The following is an 8515-nucleotide window of genomic DNA, read 5'->3' as shown; positions in this document are numbered from 1 at the left end:
CACCTGCTCAGCTGCTCAGCTGCTCACCTACACACCTGCACACCTGCTCACCTACACACCTGCACACCTGCTCACCTACACACCTGCTCACCTACACACCCACCTGCTCACCTGCACACCTGTTCACCTGCACACCTGTACACCTGCTCACCTACACACCTGCTCACCTACACACCTACACACCTGCTCACCTGTACACCTGTTCACCTGCACACCTGCTCACCTGTACACCTGCTCACCTGCACACCTGCTCACCTGCTCACCTGCACACCTGCTCACCTGCACGATGGCCCTGCCTCGCTAAGCTTTCCTTCTGGTGGAGAAGATGGACAGCGCACAGGTAAACACACACAGAATATCCTTATTTCTCGTAGGCAGTTCTAAGAGGAAAAGACGTCAGGTCATTGGACCCAAGGTGATGGGGCAGGGCAGGGTGAGACCTCAAATATGAGGAGGAGCCAGCCCCACAGAGACCATGGCCTCCCTCAGATTCTAGGGGTCGGGTCCCTGAGGCCGCGGGGACATGTTTGGTGACTGAGTGGACCGGCACTCTGACAGGCATTAGACAGACACAGCCTGAGCCCCTCACCTCCGAGGGGGACCTCAGAAATGAGCCGCTGTCAGTTCCTCCAAATGAGCACGTAATCTGATACAACTGCTCCTCCCTGGACAATCAGCTACCCGCTGTTCCTCACTCACACACAGAGGCTCCACGCTGATTCAGTGGCGGCTCCCCCTGATCCCACGTTCTAATCAGCGCCTTCTCCTGCAGACGGGAGGGGGCGCCAGCGACTGCCCGCTGTGCTCCGTGCTGGGCTGGGCGGGAGGGAGGACCGCAGGCCCTTCATCGAGGAGAAACACAAGCATGAGGGGCCCAGGACACCCAGGCAATGAACCACACGGGCGCTCAGGGCTGGGGACTCCGGGGGGCGGGCGGGGGGGGGGGGGGCTGCCCTGGCTCCCCCTCACCTCCAGGGGAAGCCCCCAGGCTCCCGGACACTGGTCACCCTGTTTGTGAACTGGCTCTGAGCCCCCGGGTGCATGATGGGAAGGGCTCCCCTGAAATCAGCAGGAGCTTCGCCGGCTCTCCGCTCAGCTCAGCCATCAGGAGGGGCTGAGGCACAAGGTCATGGAGTTCATGGCTCAGAATTCAGACAAAGCCCCTTTCTACCACAGCAGGGCTGCATGGCTCCGTGTGTACCCAGGTCTAGCCTGTGTCCATTGTTTTGCAAGGTCCTGTTAAGCTAGATCGTGCACTCTCAGACTTTAAGAATTAGAACATCGATGACACCACAAGAGCTCTCAGAGCTACAGGCTGGGGTGTGGGTGCTGTGAGCGGCCGTGTGAGTCACACCGTGGGGGGTGGAGGGACGTCCTGTAATTGATGGATCAATGACTAAAGGTTTACGCCCAGTATTTAAACACATGTGGGTAGCCATCGGGTTCTTAGGCAACCACAGAAGAACTAGACTTTTTAAAAAACTCCCAGGAGAAGCCGGAGAAAGAGGAGGAGGGTAGGGAAGTCATCTAAAGTTTTCAGCCTTCATGGATGGGAGTCAGTGTAAATTGTTTCAAATTAATAAAACAAAGGAGAGGCCTGAACATATTATTAAGATAGAACAAAACCAGACATTTTTTAAACCCTTGCAAAGTTACGATTATGCACTGCTTGACACTGTATTTCCATGTACATTTTTTGCTTTTTAACATAATAGGTATTTTATCATCTATCTCTGGCTATAGACCCAGAGAGAGCCCTGGCAAGTTTGGCTCAGTGGATAGAGCATCGGCCTGTGAACTGAATGGTCCCAGGTTCAATTCCAGTCTGGGGCACATGCCTGGGTTGCAGGCTTGGCCCCAATGGGGGGGTGGGGGGCGGCGTGCAAGAGGCAGCCGATCAATGATTCTCTCTCATCATTGATGTTTCTATCTCTCCCTTTCCCTTCCACTCTTTTACATATACTAGAGGCCCGATGCACGAAATTCGTGCAAGAGTAGGCCTTCCTTCCCCCGGCTGCCGGCACCGGCTTCCCTCTGGCCCGGGCTTCCCTCACAGCCCCAGCTTCATCCAGAAGGTCATTCGGCTATCCGGTCTAATTAGCATATTACGCTTTTATTATTATAGATAAAAGACATAGATGAGAAAAAGTCCAGTTTTCCCAGAGCAGAGAGGAACCAAACCTTTAGAGCAGTGGCTCTCAACCTTCCTAATGTCACGACCCTTTAATACAGCTCCTCATGTTGTGGTGACCCCCAACCATAAAATTATTTTCGTTGCTACTTCATAACTGTAATTTTGCTACTGTTATGAATCGTAATGTAAATATCTGATATGCAGGATGTATTTTCATTATTCGCGACCCACAGGTTGAGAACTGCTGCTTTAGAGAATGAGAGATGTTATTAACTGCTAGTTAACATTAATAATAGTACATACCTCCTAAAATCGTGGGAATTAAAGATCTCGTGGTGAGCATAAAGCATGGATCTGACAGAGCAATTACCAAATAAATGTGCATTGTTGACTCTATTGTTATAATTGTACTGTGAATGCAAACAATATATCGGTTAGAGTGGAAAGGGGCCTTCAGCTGTGAAGTCATATTGAAGTAATAAATTCATATATATTTATGTATTAGCTCCAGAAACAAGCTGGTCCAACACCAATGGAAGCTGCAAGGCCATTACAATTATTTTGGGAGAGGCTGTCTCACTGCGATGGAAGGACGTTAAAGGAAAGCACTGTTTCAACATGGGATCTCCATATGACGCCAGCTTTGTTACTGGCTGCGCATATACTGCCTGAGTGCTACTAAATAGTTATTGAGAGAATGGATGGCCTAATAAGCTATGCCTATGTACACATCCCCCCCACCCCAAAATATTAATACTGTTTATCACCAGGTAGAGGGATTGAAACAGTTTCTATCTTCTTCCTTTTTTAATTTGCATTTTCTAGATAATCCACAACAATTTTTATTACCTTTGTAGTACAAAGCAAACAAACTAGAAAGGGAACAATAGGAAGCTATTTAAAGCTGGTGTGGCTCAGTGGTTGAGCGTCAACCTATGAACCAGGAGGTCAAACAGTTCAATTCCCAGTCAGGGCACATGTCCAGGTTGTGCCCTAGTGATTTTATCTATATATATAAAAGCCAAGTGACTAGAACACCGGAACACGCACTGCGACCCCAATCGCCCGCCCCCTCCCCCCCATTGGTGGCGGGGCTGGCCGGCCAACCTCCCATGTCCCCTCCCCCAGCCAGGTTGGGGCAGGCTGGCTGGACCTCGCCCGTGCATGAATTCGTGCACCGGGCCTCTAGTAAATCAATAAAAATATATGTATTTTTAAAAGCTGTCAGAAACTCTAAAAAACTGTTCAAGTTATGACTCCATTTGAAGGCCGAGAATATTTGGGCAGAAAGTGTGGGATTATCAGAGGAAGGTGGCTCCGTGCTAAGTGACCTCTAGGACAGTGGTTTGGGGCCAGAGCCCCCTTGTCTCTTCATCGTTCCCAGTGACAAGTCCAGGGATTGATTGGTGCCTGGGAGGAACTAACCAAGCTCCAGAGGGTTGGCTCCAAACCTAAAACTGATGGTGAAGCCACAGGCCCCGGCGGGAGGGGCCCCCGGGGTGGCCCTTCCCTCCACCTGGGGGCCCAGAGCCCGGCAGCCGGGCAGTCTATGTTGGGGCCTAATTAGCCACGTGGGCAAAGCTGATCCTCACCCAAGGGTGAGGGAAACGCTTTAAAATATTCAGTGTTGTCTAAAGACTCCCTTCCACGATTCTCCAAGAAACTTCAAGTTATTCCATGATTTTTTAAAGATATATCTGTATTGATTTCAGAGAGGAAGCCAGAGGGAGAGAGAGAATCATCAATGATGAGAATCGTTGATCAGCTGCCTCCTGCACGCCCCCCCCTGGGGATCAAGCCCACAACCTGGGCCTGTGCCCTGACCGGGAATCGAACTTCGACCTCCTGGTTAATAGGTCGACGACCAACCACGGAGCCACGCCGTCAGGGCAGCTGCTCCGTGATTGTGTTCACAAATGACAGCTATTCCACAGTGGGCTGCTTGTTTGCCAGAAACAGTCAATGTTTTTGTCATGAGCTATTAACATTTATCTTTTGAAAAGTTGGGGTTTCAATTTTTGTTCTTTTCATCGTATTAACATGCAGGTCATTTCAAAACAGAATCTGCTCTTGCAATGGCTTTAGAACTTTCCTGAAAAGGAACCACACTATTTTAAAATTATTATTTTTTCCCTAAAAAGAAAAGGGTTATGTCTCCACAGGTAGATGAGACGGGAAAACCAGACACACTTCTAGGCGTTTCTCTGCCTTTCAAGCCCCCCTCCCTCCTGCCCGCCCGCCGTAGCCAGGAGAGGTACCCTGAATGCAAATCAGAGCTGAGCCCCCCACTGACCAATTTTCCATAATTTTCCGATCACATTTTTTCTCTTTAATTCTCTTGAAATATAATACAGCTGCTGAGGCCGCATGGAGGGCATGAAATCCTTTCAAAGGAGGAGATACAGGAACAAGAACAGGATATAAGTGTTTTTCAAGTTAAATGGAATTGAAAGCAAAAATAATGGCAGTGGCGTTGCCAGGGGAGAGGCTGGGAGCTTAGGAGAGGGAGCGCTAACTGGCAGGAAGGATGATGAAAGAATAATACCGTCTCCACGGGCGCTCGCTGGCCGCCGGCAGGTCCCAAACGCATTCCCTGCGTCCCTCACTCAGCCCTGCAGCGGCTGTGTGACATGTCGCTGCTGTTGTTGGGCCCTTTTATCGACGAGGGGTGGAGAGAACACCTGTTCTTTCCAGAGAGAAAATCCCGGAACGTTCCCTCTGGGGGTGGGGGAAAGCCAGGGGGAGCTGTGCTCCAGGCACACGCTGACTCCCAGGAGCAGTGCCGACCACAGCTCGTCTGAGAAGACCTGGGTCATGGCGTGCAGGAGCCACGAGGTTGCACCAGGACCCAGGGTGGCCCTGTCTTTCCGGGAAAACCAGACGTCCCGCGGGAAGCGGCGTGCTGGGCTCACCTGGAGAGCAGAGTAGGTGGAGGACTGAGATGGGAGCCCAGGTCCCCCCTCCCCTCGTGGGGTTCCCACAGAGCGAGTTGTGCCATCCCCTGGGGTGCAGCTGTCTGTCTGTCTGTCTCGTCCCTCCCTCCCTCTCCCTCCAGTTCCACGATGAGCCCCGGAGACAGGTGGCTTGGGCTGCACCCTCTTCAGAACCCAGGAGAGCAATGAACTCAAGCGAACGGCAAAGCAGACAGACCGGAGGACGCCCTCACATCCCACAGCCGACGCTGGCGGAGACACTGCCCTGACGTAGGAAAGGCCAGGGCTCCCCACCCAGGCGCCCGAGCACCTGCCTGAGAGAAGGCCAAGACCAGACGCCTGCTCACCCGCCATCCTTCCGCTGGGAGGAAAGACCAGAGCCAGACAGAGCTGTGCTGGGACGCCCACCGGCAGGAGGGAGCTTGCCAGGACAAGGACGATGGCTGGGTTGACTGAAAGGACGGGGAGTTGAGAGTCTCGGCAAGAATTTAGTTCATCGAGCCCTAGCCGGTTGGGCTCAGTGGATAGAGCGCCGGCCTGCGGACTCAAGGGTCCCGGGTTCGATTCCGGTCAGGTGGCACATGCCCGGGTTGCAGGCTCCATTCCCAGTAGGGGACATGCAGGAGGCAGCCGATCAGTGATTCTCTCTCATCGTTGATGTTTCTACCTCTCTCCCCCTCTCCCTTCCTCTCTAAAGTCAATAAAAATACATTAAAAAAAAAAGAATTTAGCTAATTGGCCCAGCTGGTGTGGCTCAGTGTTGACCTATGAACCAGGAGGTCATGGTTCGATTCCTGGTCAGGGGATCGAGCCCACAACCCGGACTTGTGCCCTGACCGGGAATTGAACTGTGACCTCCTGGTTCATAGATCAACACTCAACCCCTGAGCCAGGCCGGCCGGGCTGGGCTGATTCATGTAAAGGGCCCTCTCCTCTCAGTAACCTATTTTGATTCTCCCTTCACTCAGCCTTTGGAATACCTTAAGGAGGTTCGTTCCTTTTTTGGGCAAAACCATTACTGTGCACACAGACTCCTTTTCTCTTGCCAGTCACCTCAAAGTTCTCACTTGCACTCAAATAGAATCGGCACTAAAAATAGGCGGCCAAGTGGGTGCCACCTGCGCCATCCTGCTTCCTGGCACCTGCGTCCTCTCCCTTTCAGAGCGAAATGACACACAGACGCCCGCCCGCCCGCCCACAAAGGCGCGCGTGCAGGGAGCGATGGAGAGCAGGCGCTTTCGTCCTCCACCTGCTGGCCGCCCGCTCCCCTCAGGACGCAGGCAGCAGGAGCAGCAGTAAGGCGGCTACCCTCTTCCCGAAGCCCCGGGAAGGAGGGTCGGAAAGGTGGTGGCGTGAGACGGACGTGGGCGGGCGCTGCCTGTGCGATGCCAGGGCCCGTGTTGCATAAGCGCCGCGTTGGGATGGAAAGGGCAGCGCTGACAGATGAAACTGGTCCTCGGAAAGCAGCCCGAGCTTCCTTCCCCACCCCGCCCTCCACGCGGGAGGCTGCTGGGCCAGCCTGGCTCTCGCACGGCGATGATGGCGCGTGAGCACCAGCCCCGAATAAACAATAAGCCAGACGAAGGCGCTCCTTAGTGAGATGGAACCGCTGCTTTGTGTCTCCCTTACACGGAAAACGGTTTGCGGCAACGAGCATCCTGTTTCTTATTAAAGAAAGTCTTCATCGGAGAAGAATCAGAGAGGGTGTCGGGTCCCACCAGGCCCCAGGCTCCTCCTCTTCCCCACACAATGAAATCACTCGATTTCTGTGTTTTGTTTGTTTGTTGTTAATCTTTCCCCGAGGATATTTTTCCATTGATTTTTAGAGCGAGTGGAAGAGAGAGGGAAAGACAGAGAGAAATATCGATGTGAGAGAAACACATCGATTGGTTGCCTCCTGCCTGAGCCTGATCAGGGCCCAGGCCAGGGAAGAGCTTGCAACTGAGGCATGTGCCCTTGACCGGAATCGAACCCGGGACCCTTCGGTCCACAGGCCGACGCTCTATCCACTGAGCCAAACTGGCTGGGGCTCACTCGATTTCGGATACAGGCCGTTTCAGCCCAGGCACGGGCCAGCCCAGCCTCGGGGGGTCTGGAGGCATCAGATCAGCACCAAACAAGTCACCCACGATGGTGTTTGCTCCGTCCACCACCCGCCAGGGGCCAGGCACGCGGTGGGCGCGGTGCTGGTTACTGAGGTGCCGAGGCGGAAAGAGCAGAGCCCCTGCCTTCCTGGGCTCCCTGAAGCCGGGGAGGGACGGGTAGTCAGACGCCTCCAGTGCAAGGAAGTGGGGCTCTGCCGGCTGCGGCGGCGGCACAGGAACACCCAGAAGATGGGACGAGGTCTCCTGACCTGGGACCAGACCCTGGAGCCGGGCCCTGCCAGTCTTCCAGGCCAGGCTTGGGGTTCCAGCCCGGGAGCGGGTCTCACCCTGCCCTCGGCATGTCGGGGAGCTCTCCCATCGGGTGCCGGACAGATGCGCCAGCCTCCCCTCCAACACCATGGCAGGGGCCTGCTCTCTGCATCCGTCTTGTTCCTCACCGGAATGATGTGCGGTTGTTTTTTAAAACCAGGGCCCACGTACGGATAAAATCACATGAAAAAGCAAATTTAGAACCTTATTTTCATTTCCCGGCAGACACTGGGCGAGCGGACAGCTCAGCGGTGAAATGTACATGGTAACTTCACAGCTATTATTGGCCTCAGGAGATTTTTTTTTTAGGCAAATAGTCATTTTACCAGTAAACGATCAAATTCCAGAATATCGCTCTTATCTTTGCGGAACAATGCCTTCTGGCCAAGACCCTAACCCCAAGCAACACGGGGTTCTCGGCCAGGCCCACTTAAGGGGCCAGTGCTTAGGGTGCAAACACCCCGGGGCTCCAGCCCGATGCCACCTCCCACGATCTGTCTACAGTCTGGGCTCCGGCGCCGGCCCCTGCACGGCCAGCTGCCCACGCTTCCTGCCCAGCACTGTTCTCACCCGGCTCCTCCGTCCGTCTGTCTGGCCTCCCACTTAGCAGACGTTCAACACCAGCTGGTGGCTTGGGCGTTTTCTCCTCCCAGACAAGGAGCCAGACTGAGGCTCTCAGATGGCAAGAGGGGCTGCCCTCGACCTCCCCCCCGCCCCCCACCAATGCTCAGGTGGGGACACCTCCCCCACCCACCGCCTTCGGGGTGTGCCTGTAGCCCCTGAAACAGACACGCCCCGTTGCAGGCAGAGTCCCCGGTGCAGGCGTCTGCCTGGCCGGTGGCATGACCCGCTCCTCCCCGGCCACCCTGTTTGAGGGCGGGCAGGAGACTGGAACAGCCGCCGCACGGTCACCAAGACTGGACAGGCCACCAGGAGCCGGGCCTGTTCCCGCAGCAGGTCCATGTGTCAGGGAGGAGCTCTGGGAGGTCCTGCTCACCTTAGCTCCGCCCGGAGAGAAGGCCACCGACCGGGGA

This window comes from Myotis brandtii, unplaced genomic scaffold (assembly GCF_000412655.1).
Source record: "Myotis brandtii unplaced genomic scaffold, ASM41265v1 scaffold247, whole genome shotgun sequence".
Taxonomy (NCBI): domain Eukaryota; kingdom Metazoa; phylum Chordata; class Mammalia; order Chiroptera; family Vespertilionidae; genus Myotis; species Myotis brandtii.
Note: the sequence above shows the minus strand (reverse complement) of the source record.